General features: G+C 46.2%; 1 long non-coding RNA gene across 1 annotated transcript; it reads left to right on the plus strand.

Moving 5' to 3' along the window:
* Positions 1 to 3019: 3019 nt before the first annotated feature.
* On the plus strand, positions 3020 to 26534 carry LOC148773731 (uncharacterized). Its single transcript, XR_016036513.1, has 2 exons — positions 3020 to 3556; positions 26009 to 26534. It is a non-coding gene; the product is annotated as an uncharacterized LOC148773731 (long non-coding RNA).
* Positions 26535 to 27810: the final 1276 nt, after the last annotated feature.

The following is a 27810-nucleotide window of genomic DNA, read 5'->3' on the forward strand; positions in this document are numbered from 1 at the left end:
CTCAGGCTTCTCTTAGCTTGCCACATTCCACTATCAGTATTTCTAGGGCTGAGCTTTCACCTTCATGTTCACAAATTGTTGCTGTGGCTCCAGCCATCAAGCTATATTCCAGGTAGAAAGAAGGAAAGACAAAGAACAAATGGACATGAGCCACTGGAGTTAATTTCCTTTACTGAGCTTTACCTGAAGTCCCACGTGTGGGCTACTGCTCAGAATTAAGCTAAAAGAAGTCCTGGGAGGGACTTCCCTGATGGTCCAGTGGCTAAGACTACATGCTCCCAATGCAGGGTTCAATCCCCGGTCAGGGAACTAGATCTCACACACCACAACTAAGACCTGGTACAGCCAAATAAATATATTATTTCTTTTTTAAGCAAAGGAAGTCTTGGGAGTGCTCTGTTTTGCTTGTTTTTTTTGGTTTGTGCGTGTTTTTTAGTTTTTCGTGATTTTTAAAAATTGAAGTATAGTTGATTTACAGTGTTTCCTGAGTAAAATGATTAAATTATATTTACATGTATATATTCTTTTTCAGGTTCTTTTTCATTATAGGTTATTATAAGATATTGAATATAGTTCCCTGTGCTATATAGTAGGTCTTGTTTTTTTATCTGTTTAATATATAGCAGTGTGAATTGGCTTTAAAAAAGCTTAAAAACCTGGCTTAAAACTCAACATTCAAAAAACTAAGATCATGCCATCCAGTCCCATCACTTCATGGAAACAGAAGGGGAAAAAGTGGAAGCGGTGACATTTTATTTTCTCGGGCTCCAAAATCACTGTGGATGGTGACTGCAGCCATGAAATTATAAACACTTGCTCCCTGCAAGGTAAGCTATGACAAACCTCGACAGTGTTTTGGAAAGCAGAGACATCACTTTGCCGGCAGGGATCCACATAGCTATGGTTTTTCCTGTAGTTATGTACAGATGTGAGAGTTGGACCATAAAGAAGACTGAGCATTGAAGAACTGATGCTTTTGAACTGTGGTGCTGGGAAAGATTCTTGAGAGTCCCTTGGACTATAAGAAGATCCAAACAATCAGTCTTAAAGGAAATCAACCTTGAATATTCATTGGAAGGACTGAAGCTGAAGCTCCAATACTTTGGTCACCTGATGCAAAAAAGCTGATGCTGGGAAAGATTGAAGGCAAAAGGAGAAGGCGGCAGAGGTGAGATGGTTAAATAGCATCACTGACTCAATTGACGTGAATTTGAGCAAACTCTGGAAGACAGTGAAGGACAGGGAAGCCTGGCATGCTGCAGTCCACTGGATCACAAGGAGTTGGACATGACTGAACAACAAGTGTGTATCTGTTAATCCTAGAGTCCTAAAGTATCATTCCCCTTGGCTCCTAGTCCTGGGAATGTTTTCTTCTGGGCACATTACTACCTTCATCCCCAACAGGGGATTCTGTTTACAAGGAAGATAAGAGGCTGGATAGTGGATAGGCAACTAACAGCCTGTCCACAGCCCCTGGGAGTGAATAGAGCGCTACAGCTAATGGATAGACTGGATGTTTTAAATCAAGCGTGGAATCGAAGGCCTTTCGGAAGGCCTAGAAAACGGGAAAGCTCCACAAGACAGCTTTGACTTAATCTCCACAAGATAGATTAAAATCAGAAGAAAAGACAGAAAACATGGCCATAGGTACAAGAAGGTTCGGTAAGCAATGGCCAGGGAAGGGTAATGGGTCCAGCTCTGGTCTGAAAGGACTGGTCAGGAATGGCAAGTGGTCACAGGGTCATAAATAGGCACAAGCAGAGGGCCTGACCTTGGGCAAGTTACCTAGATAAACTCCTTGGCTCTCAATGTCCTGGTCTGTAAAATGGGAGGACTGGACTAAATTATCTCAAAGATCTTTTCCAACTCTAAACTTCTTTTTAACAGCGGTCTTTTTCCTCTCTTTTTTTTAAGCAGTGAAATCTTTCAGACAGATGAAAGCTGACATAGCAAACTGATGTTGGAGCTGCTCTGAATGACATAGGAGTGGGAACCCTGGAGTTCTCTCTGCTTGGCCTTAATTTTAGTCCCCGTGGTGGCCCCTGAGCTCTGAAGAGCACATCTCTGCATAGTCCCATGTGTAACTTTCATAATATGATGTTTATTGGTATAAATCAGACAGCAGACATAACCATAGGAAAATTGTTTTCATTTGTTAATAACAGTCTTAAACACTTTCTAAGACCCATGAAATTAAATAACCAGAGTTTCAAATTGTGACACTTTATTATGACTCTCATTTGAAATCATGGGGAAATAGGCATCAACTCTCACCAAAATTTTGATCGAATTTCTTCCAAAATTTATTCAGCAATGTTGGGGCAGGGGTGGGGGGCAGAAAGGAGCTTGGAGGGTACAGAAAAGTTTTCAGAGCAACATACTTATTATTTTCCAGGTAGTTATTTAGATAAAAATGATTCTCAGAGGAAAAAAAACAAACCCTTGCTTTGCAAATACTTGTTTCCTGTGTGCCAGACGCAGCCGCTTCCTGTTTACCACAAGTAATGGCTGGTAACTGGAAGCAAAGACAAGAAAAATGTACCTCTTGCCAATCACCTGCTGAACTTCCTTTCCGTTTCACTTGTCATACTTTTAACATTCCCAAAGTTTGTCTTTTTTTTTAATGTCTTTCCAAAACATTAACGTATTTTTAAAAAAATTAACAGAAGGCACAGTGAGACCTGAAACCCGTTATCCTCACGTCTCCCTCCACCGCATCTACCCTTTGAGTATTAGATAAAATTTTATGAAAACTCTGATTATTTTTCCTACCCACACCGAATCTTTACTAAAGCTGTCTTTATCTCCATAAACGGTCCACACACCCCAGTTTTGCTTTCTGTCTTCCGCTCCACGCTGGCGATCACCACCCAGCTTCTGCATTTTTCTCCAGGCCAGTATCCGGCCTCCTTGATCCTGCTTTTTCTCTCATCACTGTAATCTTTTTTTTTTTTTTTTCTTTGCAGACAGGTCTGGAAAACACCATCTGTTCCAGTTTTAAGGTCGCGGGGAGGGATCATAAGTCCGGAGACAATAATCTTCCAACTCCAAATCTCAAACACACCGTCAGCCAAAGAATTTTTTTTTTTTTCTCATTCTTTAATTTTCACAAAGTTCCTCCACAGTCAAAATAAAGGAAATCCTATTTAGGTATTCGCGAACAGTCATACAAAACTTAAAAAAAAAAAAAAAGCTTAATAATCCCTTTAAGTTAGAAGCCTGACCACAACAGCGGTCATATTGTTACTGTGTGGTCTTTTCTCTGACCAGAAGGCGTCCAGCTGCTACAAGGCCAGCCCTGAGTCAGTTAACCCACTAGTCCTCGTTGGCACAGACAGACTTCCAGCTCGCGCCCAGAGCATCCGCGCAGCCCAGCCCGGCCCGGTAATGAGCTCCCGGCTACGGAAGGTGGTGCTGTTGGACCTGAGGGCCGATCGACGCGGGCCGGGGCTCCGGGCGCAGAGCCGGGAAAGGCTCCCGGGAGGCCCAAGGCGAGCTCCCTTAGTTTGGACACCACACTCGAGGGTGCGACTGCTGGGGACTCCGAGAGGTGGAGGTAAAGGCAGGAGTGCTCCGGGAAGGGCGAAGGCGAGAGGAAACTCAGACCTCGGCTCCGGGCGGGGGCCGGGGGGTCGGGGCGCGGGGCGCGGGGTCGGCGGAGAGAAAGGGGGCGATGAAAACCAAATGCCTTTCATCCCCTGGAGACAAAGGGGTGCCTTCTCTGGACAGCAGCTGCCAGCGCCACACGCACCATACGGCGGGGCCCGGGGCGGGGCGGGGGCGCCGGCACGGCCGCTCAGACGGCCCACAATGCGGGTTGTCATGGCGACGGCCCTCCGTCTGCGGGGCGGCTGAAAGGACCCATTGTTCCGGCGGCGGGCGGCCGGGGCTGCGCCGTTTCTGGGAGACACCTTGAAACACCTCCCGGCCTCGGGAGGGCTCGGGGCCGCGGCTGCGGCCTCCGCGGGGGTCTCGGACCGCGCAGGGACCCCGCGGCCCTCGGGCCCGCACCGCAACCTCCCACGCGGGCGTGCGGCTGTCAGCTGGGGACACGTGTGAGTGTGCGTGCGCACACACTTGCACAGACACACAGACCCACGGTAACAGCCGGCGCGCACGCACACACGCACACACACGGTAGCACAGCCGGCGCACGCACACGCGCGCACACACACGGTAGCACAGCCGGCGCACACACAAACACACGGTAACAGCCAGCACACACGCGCATCCACACGTAAACACACACACACGGGCGTGGGCCGGCAGGTGCACGGGAGGCAAGGCCCAGGAACCCCACCAGTGTGAGATGAAGTCTGGGGCCAGGGTCCTCAGGGAAAGCCCTGCAGAATCACTTCCCAGTCCTGCTGGAAGAGAAAGGACAACAAAACCACGGTGCAGAGCAGATGAAAAGTTCCAAGGCAGCCTGGCACGTTCCCCTGAAACAGCAAACAATTGTCCCCTGGGGGCTGGTAAGATAATGTGGCACAGGCCTCTGATGAAGTGTTGGGCGGTCGTTTAAAATCACAGGGCGGCCCCATCTGCAGAGATGTGGGAATGTCCCATATGCTCTAAGAAATAAAGCCAGTGCACAGCCACGAGTGGCCTGCGTGCCTGCCTGTGCACATACATCGCTGTGCACGTGCGTGTGTTCGCATCTCCCTCAGGAGAGCAACTCGATAAAGCATGTAGTGGGGAGAGGATGGAAACTTCCTTTTCAGGGATAGTCTTTGGGGGTCTCCCCTGGGTGAGCTAGTGGTTAAGACTCAATGCTTCCAGTGCAGGGGACTTGGGTTCCATCCTTGGTCAGGGAACTGACATCCCACATGCTTCCCAGCATGGCCAAAATTAAAAAAAATTTTTTTCAAATTAAAAAACTATATAATCTTTTGTACCTTTTGGATTTTTTCCTATGTACCTTGTATTATCCAAAAAAGAAATAAACTTCAAAAAATAACTTTAAAATTGCATTTGAACACTGTCTAATGAAATTTGGAGCTCTCTGTAAGGTGCCTGAATTCTTTTTTTAAAAAAAATGTTTTAATAAGTATTAATTTAAAAACATATGGACAACAAATACCATTCATTCACAGATACGGAAAGGCAGAGTGAGAAAACATTGAAACGCACATTTCCAGGAGCCCACTGTATAATCTATCTGTTATATCAAATTAATCTCAAGGTTTCCCAGTTAAATATCGAATTACATTAGGGTGATTTTTCCTAATTACAGAATGGTATAAAATCAGCAAAATGAGCTATTAAACCCCTATGACATGGATGCTTTTTCCATATGGATAAAAATAAAAGTCATTATTAATGTTAATGAGTTAACATCTATGAGCACTTACTGAACAGCATGTTAAGGGTTTGATTTGCATTATTTCTTTCAATCTTCCAAACAAACCATTTGCCTGTTTTACAAATGAAAAAACATGAGAAAATGTCCTTTCACTTGCCTGACATCACACAGCCAAGAAAGCTGCAGACCTGGGTTTGAATTCATGTCTGACTGACTCTAAAACCTGTGTCCCTAACCTCTGTACCACACTTTGTCAATGATGGTGGAAATATAGGCTCAGTGTGACTGTAATCCTGTGGCTTCACAGATTTCTTAAAATTGAAATATAGTTGATTTACAATGTTGTGTTCCTTTCAGTTTTATACATATATATATTCAGTTATAAATATATGTATATTTCTTTTTCACGTTCTTTTCCTTTACAGGTTATTACAGAATATTGAGTATAGTTCCCTATGCTATATGGTAGGTCTTTGTTGGATAGGGCTTCACGAATTAAATAAAAGGTTTATAGCTATTAAGACGGAGAAGGCAATGGCAAGCCACTCCAGTACTATTGCCTAGAAAATCCCATGGATGGAGGAGCCTGGTTGGCTGTAGTCCGTGGGGTTGCTAAGGGTCGGACCCGACTGACCGACTTCACTTTCACTTTTCACTTTCACACACTGGAGAAGGAAATGGCAACCCACTCCAATGTTCTTGCCTGGAGAATCCCAGGGACGGGGGAGCCTGGTGGGCTTCTGTCTATGGGGTCGCACAGAGTCGGACACGACTGAAGTGACTTAGCAGCAGTAGCAGCAGCTATTAAGACGGAGAAGGCAATGGCAAGCCACTCTAGTACTCTTGCCTGGAAAATCCCGTGGACGGGGGAGCCTGGTGGGCTGCCGTCTACAGGGTCGCACAGAGTCGGACACGACTGAAGTGACTTAGCAGCAGCAGTAGCAGCAGCAGTTATTAAGAATTAGACTGTATTTGAGGAAACATAAGCTTTAAATGAGCTTCCCAGGTGGCTCAGTGAGGAAAGAACCTGCCTGCAATGCAGGAGATGCTGGAGATACGGGCTTGATCCCTGGGTTGGGAAGATCCCCTGGAGGAGGGCATAGCAACCCACTCCAGTATTCTTGCCTGGAGAATCCCCATGGACAGAGGAGCCTGGCGGGCTCTGGTCCATAGGTCAAAAAGAGTCGGACATAACTGAAACCACTGAGCACAGCACAGCGAGTTGTACACAGTGTAGTGGACCTTTGGAGTCTTAACTCAGGCTCCTGTTTGGTTGCGCAGAGTAACAGGAGGTCCATATTTTGTGAGTAACTAATATAGCCTTTATTTCAGTCAGTTCAGTTCAGTCGCTCAGTCGTGTCCGACTCTCCGCCACCCCATGAATCACAGCACGCCAGGCCTCCCTGTCCATCACCAACTCCCGGAGTTCACTCAAACTCATGTCCACAGAGTCGGTGATGCCATCCAGCCATCTCATTCTTGGTCGTCCCCTTCTCCTCCTGCCCCCAACCTTTCCTAGCATCAGAGTCTTTTCCAGTGAGTCAACTCGTCGCATGAGGTGGCCAAAGTATTGCAGTTTCAACTTTAGCATCAGTCCTTCCAATGAACATCTAGGATTGATCTCCTTTAGAATGGACTGGTTGGATCTCCTTGCAGTACAAGGGACTCTCAGGAGTCTTCTCCAACACCACAGTTCAAAAGCATCAATTCTTCGGCGATCAGCTTTCTTCACAGTCCAACTCTCACATCCATACATGACCACAGGAAAAACCATAGCCTTGACTAGACGGACCTTTGTTGGCAAAGTAATGTCTCTGCTTTTTAATATACTATCAAGGTTGGTCATTAGGTGTTCATAAATAAAGTCGAATTGGAATGCAAACATGCTCATTCCCCTGTGTATTGTCTGGCTGCTTTTGTAATGCCCTGGCAGAGTTGCAAACTTGTAAGATCAACTGTATGGCCCACAAAGACTAAAATATTCGCTGGCTGAGCCAAGACTTGGAAACAACCTAAAAGTCTATTGATGGATGAATGGATAAAAAAAGATGTGGTACATATACACAATAGAATACGTGGTCCACTGGAGAAGGGAATGGCAAACCATATCAGTATCCTTGCCTTGAGAACCCCGTGAATAGTATGAAAAGTTAAAAAGACAGGACACTGAAGGATGAGCTCCCCAGATCGGTAGGTGCCCAATATGCCCAATATGGAGATCAGTGGAGAAATAACTCCAGAAAGAATGAAGAGACGGAGCCAAAGCAAAAACAACACCAAGTTGTGGATGTGACTGGTGATGGAGGTGAAGTCTGATGCTGTAAAGAAAAATATTGCATAGGAACTTGGAACGTTAGGTCCATGAACCAAGACAAATTGGAAGTGGTCAAACAGGAGACGGCAAGAGTGAATGTCAACATTTTAGGAATCAGCGAACTAAAATGGACTGGAATGGGTGACTTTTAACTCAGATGACCATTATATCTACTACTGTGGGCAAGGGTCCCTTAGAAGAAAGGGAGTAGCCATCATGGTCAACAAAAAGTCTGAAATGCGGTAGATTGGATGCAATCTCAAAAAGACAGAATGATCTCTGCTCATTTCCAAGGCAACCCATTCAATATCACAGCAATCCAAGTCTATGCCCCAATCAATAATGCTGAAGAAGCTGAAGCTGAATGGTTCTATGAAGACCTACAAGACCTTCTAGAACACCCAAAAAAGATGTCCTTTTCATTATAGGGGACTGGAATGCAAAAGTAGGAAGTCAAGAAATACCTGGAGTAACGGGCAAATTTGGCCTTGGAGTACAGAATGAAGCAGGGCAAAGGCTAATAGAGTTTTTCTTAGAGAACACACCGGTCATAGCAAACACCCTCTTCCAACAACACAAGAGACTCTACACATGGGAAGTCTCTACACATGGACATCACCAGATGATCAACACCAAAATCAGATTGATTATATTCTTTGCAGCCAAAGATGGAGAAGCTCTATACAGTCAGCAAAAATTAGACCAGGAGCTGACTGTGGCTCAGATCATGAACTCCTTATTGGCAAATTCAGACTTAAATTAAAAAAAGTAGGGAAAACCACTAAATCAAAATCCCTTGCTACTATACAGTAGAAGAGACAAATAGATTCAAGGGAATAGATCTGATAGAGTGCCTGAAGAACTATGAATGGAGGTTTGTGACATTGTACACGAAGCAGTGATCAAGACCATCCCCAAGAAAAAGAAGTGCAACAAGGCAAAATGGTTGTGTGAGGAGGCCTTAAAAACTACTATGAAAAGAAGAGAAGTGAAAGGCAAAGGAGAAAAGGAAAGATATACCCATTTGAATGCAGAGTTCCAGAGAATAACAAGGAGAGATAAGAAAGCCTTCTTCAGTGATCGGTGCAAAGAAATAGAGGAAAACAATAGAATGGGAAAGACTAGCGATCTCTTGAAGAAAATTAGAGATACCAAGGGAACTTTTCATGCAAAGATGGGCACTATTTATGGTATGTGCCTATGAAAAGTGAAAGTGAAGTCGCTCAGTCGTGTCCAACTCTTTGCAACCCCGTGGACTGTAGCCCACCAGGCTCCTCCATCCATGGAATTCTCCAGGCAAGAATACTGGACTGGGTTGTCATTTCCTTCTCCAGGGGATCTTCATGACCCAGGGATTGAACCCAGGTCTCCCGCATTGCAGGCAGACGCTTTAACCTCTGAGCCACCATGAAAGCCCTCATGTGCCTATGGTATGACAGAAATGGTATGGACCTAACAGAAGCAGAAGATATTAAGAAGAGGTGGCAAGAATACACAGAACTATACAAAAAAGATCTTCATGACCCAGATAATCACGATGGTGTGATCACTTATCTAGAGTCAGGTATCCTGGAATGTGAAGTCAAGTGGGCCTTAGAAAGCATCACTACAAACAAAGCTAGTGGAGGTGATGGAATTCCAGTTGAGCTATTTCAAATCCTGAAAGATGATGCTGTGAAAGTGCTGCACTCAATATGCCAACAAATTTGGAAAACTCAGAAGTGGCCACAGGACTGGAAAAGGTCAGTTTTCATTCCAGTCCCAAAGAAAGGCAATGACAAAGAATTCTCAAACTACCACACAATTGCACCATCTCACACGCTAGCAAAGTCATGCTCAAAATTCTCCAAGCCAGGCTTCAACAGTAGGTGAAGCATGAACTTCCAGATGTTCAAGCTGGATTTAGCAAAGGCAGAGGAACCAGAGATCAAATTGCCAACATTCGTTGGATCATTGAAAAAGCAAGGGAGTTCCAGAAAAACATCTACTTCTGTTTTATTGACTACACCAAAGCCTTTGACTGTGTGGATCACAAAAAGCTGTGGAAATTCTTCAAGAGATGGGAATACCAGACCATCTCACCTGCCTCCTGAGAAATCTGTGTGCGGGTCAAGAAGCAACAGTTAGAACTGGACATGGAACATCAGACCGGATCCAAATCGGGAAAGGAGTGCATCAAGGCTGTATACTGTCACCATGCTCATTTGACTTATATGCAGAGGACATCATGAGAAATGCTGGGCTGAATGAAGCACAAACTGGAATCAAGATTTCCAGGAGAAATATCAATAACTTCAGATATGCAGATGACACCACCCTTATGGCAGAAAGTGAAGAAGAACTAGAGAGCCTCTTGATGAAAGTGAGAGAGAAGAGTGAAAAAGTTGGCTTAAACCTCAGCATTCAGAAAACGAAGATCATGGCATTCCATCCCATCACTTCATGGCAAATAAATGGGAAAACAGTGGAAACAGCGACGGACTTTGTTTTTTTGGGCTCCAAAATCACTGTGGATGGTGACTGTAACCATGAAATTAAAAGACGCTTGCTCCTTGGAAAAAAAGTTATTACCAACCTAGAAAGCATATTAAAATGCAGAGACATTACTTTTCCAACAAAGCTCCGTCTAGTCAAAGCTATGTTTTTGAAGTGGTCATGTGTGGATGTGAGAGTTGGACTATAAAGAAAGCTGAGCGCTGAAGAATTGATGCTTTTGAACTGTGATGTTGGAGAAGACTCTTGAGAGTCCCTTGGACTGCAAGGAAATTCAACCAGTCCATCCTAAAGAAGATCAGTCCTGAATATTCATTGGAAGGACTGATGCTGAAGCTGAAACTTCAATCCTTTGGCCCCTGATGCAAAGAACTGACTCACTGGAAAAGACCCTGATGCTGGGAAAGATTGAGGGCAGGAGGAGAAGGCGATGACAGAGGATGAGGTGGTTGGATGGCATCACGGACTCAATGGCCATGAGTGTGAGTGAGCTCCGGGAGTGGGTGATGGACAGGGAGGCCTGGCGCGCTGCGATTCACGGGGTCGCGGAGTCGGACACGACTGAGCGACTGGACTGAACTGATACATATGCCACATCCTCTTTATCTTTCCATTTGTCGATCCCTATCTGGGTTTTTATTATTCATAGTACCCTTATGATCTTAATGGAGGTGTTCTTGTTTTGTTTTTTACAGAGGGGGCGATATGTTTTTGAATGAAATGTTCAAATATATTTTCTCAAATATCAATCTTATTTTGTTCCTCAGAAACTCAGAGAAAATGGAACTTCCAGATAAGAATCAAATTTTCCCCCAACATCTGATCAGAAAAAATTTCAAAACATACAGAAAATTGGAATTAAACAATGAACACCCTAATTCCCACAACCTAGGTTCTACAGTCAGAATTTGATTTTTATTGGCTTGAATTCATATTTGTCTAAGCCTCTGAGTGATGTTGCATGGGGCAACAGCTCCATAATTACATAGGAAGCATTCTGTCCCTACTGGCAAGGCCAGTGCCTCATAAGAGCTCTGTACTGCAGCCAATTTCGTGAATGCCTTAAACAAGCCAATACAGGTCAGCTGTCAGCTGGGTGGAGGCGCTTCTGGAGAGTTCTTCCCAGCTTAAGGAAACAAAACTTCAGACTCAAAAAGTCATCTGACCTGCTGCCCAAGACACCTACAGATGTTGGCTGTTATGAAAAGGTTTTGTCCATGAGTATTACCTAGGAGCTTCTGGTTGGGTAACAAGGGAGAAAGAGCCACTGCCCTGGGCTAGAAGGTGACAGACAGAGAGGGAAAGGTAACAGGGGTGACAATCCCCCAACATGGATTTTCCTAAACATTTTACTCTAAGATTAGAGGCAACAGTCCCTGCGGATGGCACAGGCCTCTCCCCCACATGCTCTTTTCCACAAATTCACACAAACTTCTCTGGGGTTTCCGGAGCCACGAAAGTCTTTAAAGGGAAAAGGGAACACAAATGTTTGAAATCGAAGGAAAACAGTGCCAACGGTCTCTCTGAGCGGATTCTAACTACCATGTGCAATATCACAAGCTATATATTTCAGTCATCACAATTGCTGCATTTTGGCAAAGCCTCATGTACCCACCAGTGTTCTTGCCTGGAGAATCCCAGGGACGGGGGAGCCTGGTGGGCTGCCATCTATGGGGTCACACAGAGTCGGTCACGACTGAAGCTTAGCAGCAGCAGCAGCAGCATGTATCTTTGGCTTCTGTCTTCCTCCGGAAGTTCCTTAGTTAAGAACAACCTCCAAAGCAGAAAGATGGGTGCTCATCAGTGAGCTGCTCCTCGCAGGAAAAACAAATAGTCCTATGTTTAAGGAAAACCTGTGTCAATACCGCTACCACTCTTATCCTGTAAGAACTGAAGTATAGCTCTCTAAAGCCCTTGGGGACAGCCCTGAATGCACAGCTTTGAACAGAAGTGAAAGTCCTGGGTGAATATTAAAATAAGAGAGTGGGGCTCGAAGTTTTAAACGATGCAAGTCCCTCCCTCTTTTGCCTTTCTTAACGCTAGATCAAGGATCTGCAAGTATTTTCTGTAGGGACCAAATAGCAAAATTTTTTAAAAGTTTATCTTATTGAAGTATAGCTGATTTACAATGTTGTGTTAATTTCTACTGTATAGTGAAGTGATCCAGTTATTATACATTCTTTTTCATATTTTTTTCATTATGGTTTATAACAGGGTATTGAAAATAGTTCCCTGTACTCTACTGTAGGACCTTGTTTATCTGTCCTATATGTAATAGTCTGCATCTGTGAATCTCAAACTCCCATTCCATCTGCCTTCCAAACTCCCCCACCCCCTGGCAACCACAAGTCCTTTCTCTGTGTCTCTGTGTCTCTGTGTCTGTGAGTCTGTTTCTGTTTCATAGATAAGTTCATTTGTGTCATATTTTAGATTCCACATATAAGTGATATCATGTGATATTTGGCTTTCTATTTCTGGCTTACTTCATTTAGTAGGATAACCTCTAGGTACATCCATGCTATTGCAGATGGTATTATTTCATGCTTTTTGGTGGTATATGTATCAGTTCAGTTCAGTCGCTCAGTCGTGTCCGACTCTTTGCGACCCCAAGGACAGCAGCACACCAGGCCTCCCTGTCCATCACCAAATCCCGGAATCCACCCAAACCCATGTCCATTGGTGATGCCATCCAACCATCTCATCCTCTGTCGTCCCCTTCTCCTCCTGCCCTCAATCTTTTCCAGCATCAGGGTCTTTTCAAATGAGTCAGCTCTTCACATCAGGTGGCCAAAGTACTGGAGTTTCAGCCTCAACATCAGTCCTTCCAATGAACACCGGGACTGATCTCCTTTAGGATGGACTGGTTGGATCTCCTTGCAGTCCAAGGGACCCGAAAGAGTCTTCACCAACACCACAGTTCAAAACCATCAATTCTTCTGTGCTCAGGTTTCTTTATAGTCCAACTCTCACATCCATACATGACCACTGGAAAAACCATAGCCTTGACTAGACGGACCTTTGTTGACGAAGTAATGTCTCTGCTTTTCATATGCTGTCTAGGTTGGTCATAATTTCCCTTCCAAGGAGTAAGCATCTTTTAATTTCATGTCTGCAATCACCATATGCAGTGATTTTGAAGCCCAGAAAAGTAAAGTCAGCCACTGTTTCCACTGTTTCCCCATCTATCTGCCATGAAGTGATGGGACTGGATGCCATGATCTTCGTTTTCTGAATGTTGAGTTTTAAGCCAACTCTTTCACTTGCATCAAGAGGCTCTTTAGTTCCTCTTCACTTTCTGCCATAAGGGTGGTGTCGTCTGCATATCTGTCATTAGTCATAAAGTCATTATGCATATTAATGCATAAGGTCATTAGTCAACAAGAAAATGCCAATCAAAACCACAGTGAGATACCACTTCATACCCACTAGGAAGATGATACAAAACAAAGTAAAGCAAGTGTTGGTGAAGATGTGGAGAAATGAGACTCTCTCTCTATGGCCGGTGGGAATGTAAGACGGTCCCTTTGCTGGGGAAATCAGTTCGGTTGTGCCTTATTTAGGTTAAACATAGAATAAACCATGTGACCCAGCAATTGCATTCCCAGTTACATACCCAAGAGAATTGGAAACATATGTTCACACAAAAACTGGTAAATGAATATTCGTTATTCATAAAAGCCAAAGAAGTGGAAACAACCCACATATCCATCAACTGTTGACTAGATAAACAAAATCGGTACCCACACCATGGCAGGAGAGGACCAACGCTGACACATGCTAGAACACAGGGAACCGCGAAAGCACTGCGCTAAGTGGGAGAAGCCTGTGAAAAATGACTCCAGTTATGAGAACCATCCAGAATAGGTAAATCATAGCGACCGAGGGTGGACTGGAGTTGGGGTGAGGGAGAGTGGAAATGAGAAGTGATGTGTACGGAGCTCCTCTGGGGGGAGGTGAAAACACTCTCAAACTAGATGGTGGTGATACTGGCGCAAGTCTGTGAATATACTGAAGACCACTGGCTCAGAGGTTAAAGCGTCTGCCTCCAATGCGGGAGACCCGGGTTCGATCCCTGGGTCGGGAAGATCCCCTGGAGAAGGAAACGGTAACCCACTCCAGTATTCTTGCCTGGAGAATCCCATGGACGGAGAAGCCTGGTAGGCTATAGTCCACGGGGTCGCATAGAGTCGGACACAACTGAGCGACGGAACGGAACGGATACTGAATCGTGTACTTTAAATGAGCATGTTTCTAATATGTGAAGTCTACACTCAATAAAGCTATAAAAAGAATGCCAGTGAAAGGAGGGCGCTGTTACGTTTTCCCTACGCCTCCCCCCGTCACTGTTCCTGGGCCACTTGCATTTCTTTTTATCTTCTGTGTTCTTGGGGAGCTTTATGTTTGGGGTTTGCTTGTGAAACATTTGTTGTCTCTAGCAAGAGGTGGGTGTCTTTCCCTTGGTCCCTCCTGCCTCCATGTGCCTCCTCCTGCCTCCAAGAACTGGTTGCTTGGTTTCCGCCTCTTTTATCAGTTGGGAGTGGCAGGAAGTCAGGGAGGTTGGAAGGAGGCCAGGCTGGAGCAGGGATTCCAGGTGAAAACCTACTTTGGTAATTAAGGTGAGAAATGACCAGGGCAGCCTGGGTAGAGAGTGGAAGTCGTTGGATTCTCTATGTAACTGAAGGTGAGGCCAGAAATATTTGCCAAAAGATTGGCTATAAGTGTGAGAGAGAGAAGTCAAGAATGACTTTAATGGATAGACAACAAGGTCCTCCTGTATGGCACAGGGAACTATATTCAATATCCTGAGATATATCGTAATGGAAAAGAATGAGAAAAAGAACGTATATATATGTATAACGGAATCACTTTGCTGTCCAGCAGCAATTAACACAACATCATGAAATAACTATACTCCAGTTTTTTTAAAAAGCTTTGTTTTAAAAAAGATTATAAAAGAGAGAGAGAAAAAAAGCATGAAGCCACGTCTCTTCAGGCATAACTCATCCGAGACTTAAACGTGTCCTCAGGACTCCACTCCTTCCTTTGCGGTCCTCGGTGTTAATTTCCATCACAGCCGCGCTCTTTCCTTTTGGAAGCAAAGACTGCTAAAGACGAGGCTTTGTTTTTCTCATCCTTTAGCTCGTGAGCTCACAGAAAAGAAAACACCTTTTCTTTCATAGCCCTGGGAAAAGTCCCAAGTCTTCGACTGGTGGCCTGGTTTGGGTCAATGCTTTTTTCCTGTATCAACCATGCAGACCAGGGGACGGTGCGACAGAATTCTCCAGATCTGCTTTGTCTGCCCAGGTCTTCGGTGGAAGATGGAGGCCTGACCCCTCCGGAAACACAGTGAGAATTCCCTGTGAGAAGTCAGAACTCTGTAATCAGCCGTGGGGGCGGCACATGGTCTGGAGAGAAGTTAAGGCAACCGCGGTCCAATACAGGGGAGTTCAGAGCAGAGCCAGGAATGGAGGCCGAAGAGAATTCTGCCTAAGAGACATGGCTGAGCCCGTTATCAAGGCACCCTTTCCACACCTGACCATTAGCCTGGACACACTGAGCTGGAGGTATGGGCAGTGAGGTTTGTGTGCTTTGAAATCTGACCACGTCCCCTGAGATAGGGAACGACTTGGAGCCTCTGTGTCTGTTTGGACAGCTTGTAAGAAATGCTATGGATAGTGCAGGGGTCCTGAGAACCATGCCAGGTGCAACCTCAGCCCAGAGCAACAGCCCAGAAATGTGGGAGCCAGCGGTCAGGGGTATAGGCACTTGGCCACTGCCAGTCTCCACCAGGCTTCCTTCCCTCTTTGGACCCTAGGCAATTTCATCACACGGGGCACCCTTAGGCCTTTCTAGAACCCTGTGCCTTGATTTTTGGCTCTCCTTCAAGGACTTGGCTTAGACCTGTATCTCACCAGTGTAATTTTTGATGTGCCAGTTCAGGTAAGAAACCCTGCCCAATTATGCAATCCTAACACAACTATGCTGACGCCCACCACGCTGGCTCCACCATGGAGAGTGGGCTGCCCGCCCCCGGGCTGGCTCTGCTGGGACAGGTCAGAAATGCTGGCTCTTACAGCCAGCTTGTGAAGAGGAGAGGGGTCTCCATGGCTCTTAAGGGAGTTCCCTCCACTCTACGTTCTCAAGCTATCCTGCTAAAAGGAATCCCTGCAGAGCTCTGAAGGGTATGAGTCTCCCATTCTGTCTCCCACTTGCTCCATCAGATTTTCAGTTTCCCCTCCGAGGGTAGCTGTGATGTTGAAGGGCTGCCAGGGTCTGAGGGCCAGGAGTTCATGGGCTATCTGACCCTCTAGCCATCAGAGTGGCATTCAGAGGCCCAGGCTCACGTGGATGATACATGGGGATCATCAACAGGAAAATGACCTGGACCAAGCAGAAGGTCATCTCTCCTGCCGGTCAGACTGGCTGAGCCAGAAGATTATAAGCAGTAAGTCAAAGACTCAGGTGAGACTGGAGGCTGTGGACACGGATATCCAGAAATAGTTGGGGCCAGCTGGGCTCAGTCAGAGGAGGCAAAGATGTGATGAAGTGCAGACATAGACTAAGATCAGGCAATCAGCACTTATGGACACCAGGCTTTTGGAAAAGCAAGGTCTTTTTCATATTTGGCTGTCATGTCCTGACCATCAGATAGGAGTAGGTCTTAAAGGGAAAGGCACCACCGGACCCAGAAGTTCCTGTAGGTCCTTAGAAGTGATGATCCTACCTGACCAGCTTAGGCTAGAAACAAGAGTTCCAGGACCCTGTCGATTGTCTTTGGGGCTAAGTTGCAAAGTTGAAAGGGGTCAGATGTGTGGCGTCTATTGGCCTCCATCAGAAGAGTGAAGAAGCAGTTGTAGGGAGGGTTTGAGAGGAGGTAGGTAAGTAGCACTTCATGGGAAATAGATGGAAAAACAGTGGAAACAGTGTCAGACTTTGTTTTTTTGGGCTCCAAAATCACTGCAGATGCTGATTGCAGCCATGAAATTAAAAGACGCTTGCTCCTTGGAAGGAAAGTTATGACCAACCTTGATAGTATAGTAAAAAGCAGAGACATTACTTTGCCGACCAAGGTCCGTCTAGTCAAGGCTATGGTTTTTCCCGTGGTCATGTATGGATGTGAGAGTTGGACTGTGAAGAAGGCTGATCGCCGAAGAATCGATGCTTTTGAACTGTGGTGTTGGAGAAGACTCTTGAGAGTCCCTTATACTGCAAGGAGATCCAACCAGTCCATTCTAAAGGAGATCAATCCTGGATGTTCATTGGAGGGACTGATGCTAAAGCTGAAACTCCAATACTTTGGCCACCTCATGAGACGAGTTGACTCACTGGAAAAGACTCTGATGCTGGGAAAGGTTAGGGGTGGGAGGAGAAGGGGACGACGGAGAATGAGATGGCTGGATGGCATCACCGACTCTGTGGACATGAGTTTGAGTGTACTCCGGGAGTTGGTGATGGACAGGGAGGCCTGGCGTGCTGTGATTCATGGGGTCGCGGAGAGTCGGACACGACTGAGCGACTGAACTGAACTGAACTGAGGTAAGTAGCAGGTACATTTAGGCACCAGAGAGTTGGTTAAGGTGAGGTCCTGAAGTCAGAGGGTCCCTGGAAGCCCACGGGAAGCCAGGAGGTTAGAGAGGAGGAACTAGTAATTGACAGGGGGCGGAATTTGTAGTTCCTGGATGAGACACTGGCCTAAGACAAGACACGGTGGGGCACGGATACCTGATTCTGACCTCAGCGTTTTGTTTTCCTGAGGCCTTCAGGAGGTCCCAGGACGAGAAACAAGATGTTAGAGCAGCAGGCTTTTTCCAGACATTCAAAGACCATGAAAGTATTCAGGGTAGAGATTAGAAGGAGTGAAAAACTATTGGAGAGGGGGGTCCCCAGGGAGAGAACTAAACCTCAAACAGGTCTTCAGTGACGAGGAGCACTGCACGTAGATCAGTCAAATTCTGCACGACTCACTTGACACCCCCTCGCCCTTCAGAAAAAGAAGAAAGAGAGAGAGAGGAAGGGAGGCGGAGGGAGGGAGGAAGAGAGAGAAAGAAAGAGGAATAGCAGGCAAGCAAACGGGTCTGACCAAGTGCATTTCGGAGAACAGATATGAGAATTCTTGCCCTGGGCAGGACAGCGATCATTCCCAGTCCTCCACTGAAATGGCCTCTGGTGTGAATGCGTTTGGTTGTTGGCCACGGCCATGAGACACTCCCGGGCCAATTATGACCATCTCGGGGCACTTTGGAATGACCCAAAGGTCAGATTTTGGAGAGCCCAGGTGCTGCAGCCGTCCAGACTTTCCCCAAACCTTCCATGCCCTGTCAATGTGGTTACCCATGTCTCAACAGCTCTGCTTTGCTCAGGCTCTGTGTTGATTCTATGTCCTAAAGAGGCTGCGATAATGATTCTCATACCATATCCCCTCATTGAACAACAGTTTTATTAGATGTATTTCACGTGTAATTGACATTTACAGCGTTTTTTCTAACCTGGATACCTTTTATTTCATTTTATTGCCTAATTGTCCACTTCTCGTACAATGTTGAACAGAAGTGGGAAGAGGGATTATCTCTGTCTTCTTCCTGCCCTTAGAGAGGAAATATTCATTCTTTCACCCTGAAATATAAAGTGAGTGGTGGGGTTTTGGTAGATATCCTTTATTAACCTGAGGACCCGTATGCTTTTCTGCAGTGTGCTGCGTCATTATCTCATTAGGAGAAAATGTTAGTCACTCGGTTGTGTCCAACTCTTTGCCATCCCATGGACTGTACCCCGCCAGGCTCCTCTGTCCGTGGAATTCTCCAGGTGAGGATAATGGAGTGGGTAATCATTCCCTTCTCCAGGGGATCTTCTTGACCTAGGGATCGAACCTGGATCTCCTACCTTGCAGATGGATTCCTTAGCATCTGAGCCATCACGGGAGCCTGATTCTCATTAGGAGAAGTAGAGTCTAATCTGTCTCCCCTTGAATGTGGACTGAGTTCCTTGACTCACCCGTGGCCTGCAGAATAAGGAGAAAGAGAAGCTTCCTGACCTCGGTGGTGAGGTCAGCAAGGCCAAGCATCCCGTGTCTCTCTAGAATCCTCGTTCTCCATACTTGGCCTCTCAGGATACTCATTCCGGGAACCCAGCTTCATGCTATGAGAAACCCAAGTGACATGGAGGGGGCCCAGGTGGCCGTCTAAACACTAAACCCATCCTTAGAATCTTCCCAGCCCAGGTGCCAGACATGTAAGTGAATAAATGATTCCAGCCTTCAGCCAAACAAGTCACGATCAACCTTTCCATTGTCCCACTGTGGCCCCAGACATGGTGGAGCACTGTGTGTTGTCCGAATACGCACAGTCGATAAGCATGATAAAATGGTTATTATTTTACACCGTCAATTTGGGGTGGTTTATTATACAGCAATAGGTTTCTGGAACAGGTCTCAAACTTTCAAAAGCAAGTTTTTCCTTTCAGGGGATGAAAGCTGGGTGTCTAATCCTGAAGTCGGAGTGGGCTGGGGGCAGGTTAGGGCAGGACACGAGATTATGAGTTTCTCTGCATCTGTCCACAGGCAGTCCATCTGAAGCACAGGCCTTCAGTCCAGGTAACCTCCCAGAGGTGGAGCCCAGCCTTGAGCCTCATCCCAGTTGACAGCTCTTGCCAGTCTCTAGTTCCCAAGACTGGGACTGCTCTCCCCTGAGTTCTACTTGATCCCTGCATATTCTGGACTGTCTTCAACTAAGCTACTGTCCAGGGCCTTGTTCCAGCCCTGGAACATCATAATATTTAATAGTAATACATACTTTATAAATGAATGATATATTTTATTAAAATGAATATAAAATGAACAAATTTTATAAAAACATGTGATTCACGTGAGGATGGCTATATGCTTTCTGTCTCAGATTCCTTAGATGTTAGGGCTTGAGTCTTCTGTATCAGATTTGATTTTGCCACCCTTTGGACTTTGTGATTTGAATAGTTCTTTTTGCAGAATTTGTTGCAAACCTGTTTTTGCTCTTAAGACCTGCAATTGAAGTTCCTCCATATTATTGAGGATCATATCCTTTACTTAAAGTCAACTGATTGTAGATGACAACTATATCTATGAAGTGCCCTCAAAGCAAAACCCGGATTAGTATTTTATTAAATAACTGGGTATACAGTCCAACCAAGTGGACACACAGACCAGCCATCACCGATGTGGACATCTTTGGTGGGAGCAGTTCTCTGCCTCCCACAGGTGAGAACAGTGAAAATGACAGAAATGACCATCCTCCCCTCTGAGAGTCTGAGGTGGGTCCTTAGAAGGGAGGATATTCCACAAAGGGCTAAACACCCAGAAGAGACGATTCTAGAGATGGAAATTTCCCATATGAAGCAAGGCAATATGTTCAGCTTACATTTGGAGGTTGGAAAGGGGGTTTCCAGGAGGCACTCATGGGGGCTAAGAGTTGGAGGAGAGTAAGAGGGTAGCAAGAATCACCCTTGGGAGCCCCCCCCCAACGGTGTCGATGGGAATGTAAATTGGTGCAGCCACTATGGAAAACAGTATGAAGGGTCCTCAAAAAACTAAAAGTAGAATGACCATATGACCCAACATTTCCACTCCTGGGTATATACTCAAAGAAAACAAAAATGTTAATTCAAAGAGATACATGTACCTCCAAGCTCATAGTAGCACTATTTACAATAGCCAAGACAGAAACAACCCAAATGTCCAGATGAATGGATAAAGAAGATGTGGTGTATACACAGTGGAGCAGTACTCAGCCATTAAAAAAAGAGTGAAATAATGCCATTTGCAGCAACATGGATGGATCTAGAGATTCTCATACTAAGTGCAGTAGGTCAGGCAGAGAAAGACAGATACCATATGATGTAACTTATTTGTGGAATCTGAAATATGACACAAATGAATTTATCTGTGAAACAGAAACAAACTCACAGACCCAGAGAACGAACTTGTGGTTGCCCAGGGGAAGGGGGTGGGGAAGAACGAAGTGGGAGTTTGAGTTTAGCAGATGCAAGCTGTTGTGTAGAGACGGATAAACAAGGTCCTACTGTACAGCACAGGGAACTACATTCAATCGTTTATCAATAACCTGTAATAAACCATAAGGGAAAAGAATATTTAAAAAGGAGGACTTCCCTGGTGGTACAGGGGAAAGAATATACCTGCCAAAGCAGTGGACGGTGGTTCCATTCCTTGTCTGGGAAGATTCCACATGCCTCGAAGCCACTAAGCCTGCACATCACAGCTAGTGAGCCGCGCTCTAAAGCCCGTGAACCGAAATTACTGAAGCCCGTTCTCCTAGAGCCTGTGGCCCACAGCAGGAGAAGCCGTTTCCGTGAGAATCCCGAGCACCCCAGTGAAGAGTAGCCCCTGCTTGCCGCAGCTAGAGGAAGCCCACGTGCAGCGATAAAGACCCAACGCAACCAAAAATAAACTATTTTTAAGAAAGAATGTTAAAAAGGAATGTATGTATGTATAACTGAATCACTTTGCTGTTCAGCAGAAATGAATACAGCATTTTCAATCAACTATACTGCAATAAAATGAATGTTTTAAAAAAGAGGGAACTGCCCTTGGAGTCCACTTAGTGGGGTGAAGCCTTAGCCAGCTCCAAAGGCTCTTAGGTGCATCAGATCAGGAGACGCTAATTAACAAAATTCCAACTTTTTGGAAACATCTCCACATTTTCTCCACTACAAATAGGAATCGATCCCCAAAGTCCTGTGTGCTCCTTTGCGGGGAGCAGTTCTGAAGTTAAGTGGGTCATCTTGTGCTCCTTGGTCACAGGCTTAGGAGAGGCGAGGATGCAGACAAAACACCACGGGTTTAGAGTGGAGGTGGCAGCTGCTGAAAAACAGGAAAGAAGAGTTTTCGGGTCCGTGACCGCAAGGGAATACACAGGCTCCTGGTCTGGGCTGAAGAAGAGGCCTCGGTGCTGAGGAGCACTTGACAGTCATGTACACAACCCCCAAACACCCAGAGAGCTCTGGGGAGCACAGGGGGTCCTCGACTCCCACCACTAAGCTTGCTTAGCACCCTGGATCTCAAGACCCATCAGTGTGTCCCCAGCAGAGCCTGGGCTATTGAAACTCATGTGTTCCAAGCTTTGCTGATAAATGATTGGTGGGGGTGGGGCTGGATCAGCTGCAGGGACCCCCAATCTCCGGGATCTAATGCCTGATCATCTGAGGTGGAGCTGATGTAATAAGAATGGAAATAAAATCCACAATAAATGTAATTTGCTTGAATCATCCTGAAATCCTCCCCACCACCAGCTCCTGGGAAAACTGTCTTCCACAAACCCGTGCTGTAGACTCTTTCCTTAGGGGGCACTTGTAAAGCTTGTGTTCTTGGCTGATAAAGAAATTGTGCCCCAAGAGTCAGGGGGTGACAGAGCTCAGGAGAAGCAAATTAAAGTTATCGTGAGGTAGCCCAGGTGTGTTCCCTAAAGGATGAGCTGAACACCCTCACTACCGAACCCAGCTATAAGGAGGGCCTGTGAGAGGAGAGAGGACTTTGAGTGGAATAAAACACACACACACACACACACATTTCCAGCAGCTTCCAAAAGCAATGAGCAGAGTGGATCCTGCAAATGCCTGGAGGTTTGAATGTGGAAGTGACGGCAGTTCAAGGTTCCACATATCCATCCAGAAAAAGAAATAGAATCAATGAAACTTTTTCAAACTGAGACTACCTCTGTCCAAGTCCAGTCATTTACCATCCGGTGTATATGTCATAAATTATTTTCCACTAACTAAATCTATCTGGGGCCATTTGGTCCCATGATTCCATGTTAGGAAAGATTGTGTGCATTAAAGTGCCAGTTGAGTACTGAAATGAATGCACTTGGTGGCCGTTCAGGGTCCTCAAAGGGACTTGCAGATGGTCGCCCAACAAGGCTGAAGGGAACCCACAGAGGTGGCAGTTCATGGACTGCAAGGTGTTTGGCCACAGTCACCGTGTGCCATGCATGGGAGCTTCAGATGTATTCTTATCTGGGAATGTCAGCTTTCTCTAGGTGTGAGGAGGGGCCGTACCTGTTGGAAGCTGGTTGCACTGGTCAAGTTGCTTTTGTGGAGCCCCAGGAGGCTTGCGGTGGCTCCCTTCAGAACATCTATGAAGCCAACAGAGCATCTGGCCTTGCGCGTGTCCACAGGCCCACCCACCTTCCTGCCTCGTGCCACTGTCGTCTCTCAGAAGCACGACTTGAGTTGCCTCTGAAGGAGTTTATCCTTCACGAGGATTATTAGTTGGATGAGAGATCCCAAATTTCCTGGACTCTGCAGCCATCACAGTGGCAACAAGAAGCAAAGCGGGGACCTGGTTAAGATGGGGAGGTCATTTGTCAGTCCTTGGGTGGCTTATTTTTCTGTCTACGCCGCGGAATCCACTGCCGGGAGAGGGGAGCAGCAAACTCCTCTGTGACCTTGCTCACACGTGGGGTGCTGTTCAGCAGGACAGAGTTGCCTCTGATGACGAGCAATGGAGTCCAGGGCCCTGTCAGGGCCGATCAAGTGTGTCCGCTCTCAGAAGGCCACACGGGGGTGGGCGTGAAGGGCTGCCAGGAGGCCAGAGAGAATTTCATGCCTTTTCCCTGCTCTTCTCTCCCTTTTTGTGCAATCCAGGCAGTCTGACTCCTAAAGCTTCCCTGTATGTGGCCTTGCCTCTCCACTCCCAACACCAAAGCATCGGTCATTTTCTCCTCTGTTGCAAACACCCCCTTGCTGGACTCCCCCTCTAGCTTGCCCCCACTCCAGTCCCCTCAGGCTCGGTCAATTCACTCCATTGCCTGGAATCCTTCAGCAAAACCACCGTGACTCTCCACCACAAGCTCCTAACTTTTGCTTTGAACTGAGAACAAAGTGTAATAAAAATTTTCTTACTCTATGGACATGATAAAAACCAGGCAACAAGGTCCTACTGTATAGCACAGGGAACTCTGCTCAGTGCACACGAGAGACTGGATGACAGGGGAGTTGGCGGGAGAATGGACACACGTATATGAAGGGCCGAGGCCCTGCACGCTGCACCTGAAACTCCCACCACGTTGTTATTTGCCCGTGGAAATAGTGAAAGCGTTAGTTGCTCGGTCGTGTCTGACTCTTGGTGATGCCATGGACTGGAGCCTGCCAGGCTCCTCTGTCCAGGGGATCCTCCAGGCTATGCTTCAATATAAGACAAAAAGTTTAAACAAATGAATCAAGGTTTAAAGGAAAAAAAAAACAACTGGGCAATATAGATAAACACAAAGAAAAAGCTGAAATTCACCTGTAATGATGCCATACAGAGATTACAGCTGCAAATGCTATGTTATGTAACAGGAATGTCCTCTGGGAATGATTAGATCACCAAGGTGAACGCCTCCGTTACAGTGGCTTTGAGACAACATCTCACAACTGGGTGTCCCTCTGACAGCTCTCCCACAAAGGCTCCCTCAGCTATCTCTGAGTCTCCCATGTGAGCTTAGGGGCAAGTCAGCCCTTGATCCTCCCGTTCAGTTTCCTAGTGGAGATGCTGCTACATTCCAGCCCTTCGGGAGGGTGTTTCGGCTCCAGGTGTCACCAGGGGAACCCTGATTCCCGATCCTCCACTGGACACAGTGGCTCTGTGAGCTGACACGGTGGGGCGACTGGATCCCTGGTTGTTTCCCTTCTTTCTTTCATTCTCTGAGCTCTTCCCAGGCACCCAGGCATCCAGAGCACACACAGAAAGGAAACCTCAGTAATACTACAAAACATCTTCCTCTTTCAGGAACCAAAATCCCATGAAATCTCCCCAAGATGTGATTCCAACTGCCTCCTTGTGCTTTGTGCATGCCAGGCTCGGTTCTAAGCACTTCCCATAGATAAGTTCCTTTAATCTTCAACAATCCTGTAAAATCGTACTATTGTACCTTCATTTTACAGGTGAGAAAATGAAGGCATTGAGAGCTTATAAGGGTTTAGGACCCAAGTGTTCACAGCTGGTGAGTCTCAGAGCTGGGACTTGAGTCCAGATAGACTGGCTTAAGCGTCCACGATCTCAGGGTTCACGTGTGCTAGTTCTGAAGATGGCGATCCGGGGGGACATTTACTTGGGTACCATATTACAGGTGGCTCTCCTTCCGGCTTTTTCTCAATTCATAGGTTCACATCCGTAAGCGCAAACTTCTCAACACTGCCCCCAAGGCTGAGATGCTTGCACAGAGTGTTCTGTTGCTGCTCCCCACCACTCCCCCCAAGGGGCAGGTCCTCTGAACCGCAGGGCCCCACCGCCCTCCGGAGCCCGCACACTCCCCCAGGTCTCCCCGCCTTCACACGTGGCTCCTCTCCTTGCCCTTGATATCTGTGTTGCTGGTGGGTGGGTCATCTTCCCAGTCCCGTCTGGCGCTGTGGAGTCTCAGGCCTTCCTTGACTTCTCCAGAAGCTCCGTGCCCCCTTCTCCCCGCTGCCAGCCCTAAGGTTGCTCAAGGACCTACCCCCGGTCTCAGAGTTCAATGCGAAATAACACTCGGCTTTATTTACCACTTCCTTGGGGCCTGCCATAGTATTAACGAACTCACCTTAATAAACTCATTGAATGAAATGAAAGTCACTCACTCGTGTCCGACTCTTTGTGACCCCATGGACTAAACAGTCCATGGAATTCTCCAGGCCAGAATACTGGAGTGGGTAGCCATTCCCTTCTCCAGGGGATCTTCCCGACCCAGGGATCGAACCCAGGTCTCCCGCATTGCAGGCGGCTTCTTAACCAGCTGAGCCACCATTACAGATTAATATTTGCTGCATTTTCACCATTTTCTAGGAAAGGTGATTCCATTGCTTTTCTTGGTGGTCAATTCCAGTTCCCACACCTCCCACTTAGAACCTTCTTTCCTAGTTAACCTGTGTGTTCTCTTTTTTCCTCTCCACAACAGTTACCACAAGCTCTGCTTCTTCTCCTGTGCACAACTGTGCAAAAAAAGGATTATGGAATATACCCAAGATGACAGGATGTCATAAACAGTCCTGGAAGCACAAGTGCCAAGACACGCTGGTTGAGAAACAGCTCCCAGCTCCACCCTACCCTTCTGGGAAGAGAAACAAGTTCTACCTTTTTACAGGGAACATTAAACCTAACTTTCAATCTTCACTGTTTTGAGGGGTGAAACCTCCAGATCTGCAGTATCTTTTAATTAAGTCCTACCATGTAAGAGACAGCATGGAAACATTTCTGATTCAAGTCAAAGAAAAGTTATGTCAAAATCCAATCTCTGAAGTTCTGATCACAAGAAAAAAATTGTTTTCCATTTCTTTAATTATGTATCTATATGAGATGATGAATGTTCACCCAATTTATTGTGATAATCACTTGATGATGTATGTATCAAATCATGATCTGTGGTCTTTGAACTTCTACAGCGCTGTGTGTCAACTAGATCCCAATAAAACTGGAAGAGAAAACTCCAGTCTCTGAGATTGTGGTCTAGAGATCCATTTTCTTTACAATTGTCCTTTCTTTGCCTAGTTTTCTGAGTGGGAGGGAGGTTATTGACTTAAGTATTTTCTCATTAAATAATTACCATTCCTTTAACCTCTTTGGGGGCTTCCATGGTGACTCAGATGGTAAAGAATCTGCCTGTAATGCGAGAGACCTGGGTTCCATCCCTGGATTGGGAAGATCAACCCAAGGGATGAAGGGAGAAGGGAATGGCTACCCATTCCAGTATTCTGGCCTGGAGAATTCCCTGGACAGAGGAGCCTGGCAGGCTATAGTCCATGGGGTCACAAAGAGTCAGACACGACTGAGCAACTTTCACTAACTTCTTTGGAATCATCCATTTTTCCAGTGTGTTTCCTGAGCCCACTTTAGGCTGTGGGGGTGTCGGATGTCTATTGGATGCTGGGGAAATGCTCCAGGGAATTTACATGTACCAAACTTTCATTCGTGTCAGCAAGAGCTCCTCACTCTTAAATACTCCTCATCAAGCAATAAAAAGCTGTGTTCATGTGGGAAACCAAGGGATGCAGAAGCTGGCTTGAACACAGAGCGATCCAATGGGTGACTCCTCTAAATCAGAGGGTACCCTCGATGATCGGATATCTGGATGTGGTATGGTCGGTTGGGCTACAAGTCACAGATACGAGATTCTCTGCTGCAGGGAAAGGACCAACATTCTTGGGCACAGGCTAGCTTCTACTAAAGCTCTCAGCACTGAATCCCTCTGACCTCCTTGCATCTCTGGGTCAACCAGACCCAGAGACCCTCCACACTCTCTGGAACATCTTCCTCTTTCTGGGCGTGTCCAGTTTCTTCTTAAAAGTCATTTGTGTCCGAATTAATTGATACTTTTGGCTCCAATGTCTTTGTCCCTCATCTTTCTTTGCCTGTTCAACCGAAATAGTAAAAACCTGCCCGGGTTACGCGCCTCACCAATGTGCTACCAGCGCCTGTCTGCTGAGCATTAATCTCATGCCAGACGCTGCGGGAATATACACGGTCTACAACACAAAATCCTAACGGCTCAGTGTGTGTACCTTACATCTGAGGAAACTGAGACTCAGTTCTGATGATTCTTTGGGGTCACAGACTTAGCAAATTTTAGAGCTGAAATTGGATCCCAGGAGTAACCCAAAGCATACACTTTATTTTTCTATTATTTTTAAATGTGACAAATAATGTCCATAAAATACATTTTTCATGTATAGAAATGTAGTGTTTATTGGCATGCTTTTTTGG

Source organism: Moschus berezovskii, chromosome 26 (genome assembly GCF_049115385.1).
Source record: "Moschus berezovskii isolate FMDL1 chromosome 26, NW_MosBer_1.0, whole genome shotgun sequence".
In the NCBI taxonomy this organism is placed as follows: Eukaryota; Metazoa; Chordata; class Mammalia; order Artiodactyla; family Moschidae; genus Moschus; species Moschus berezovskii.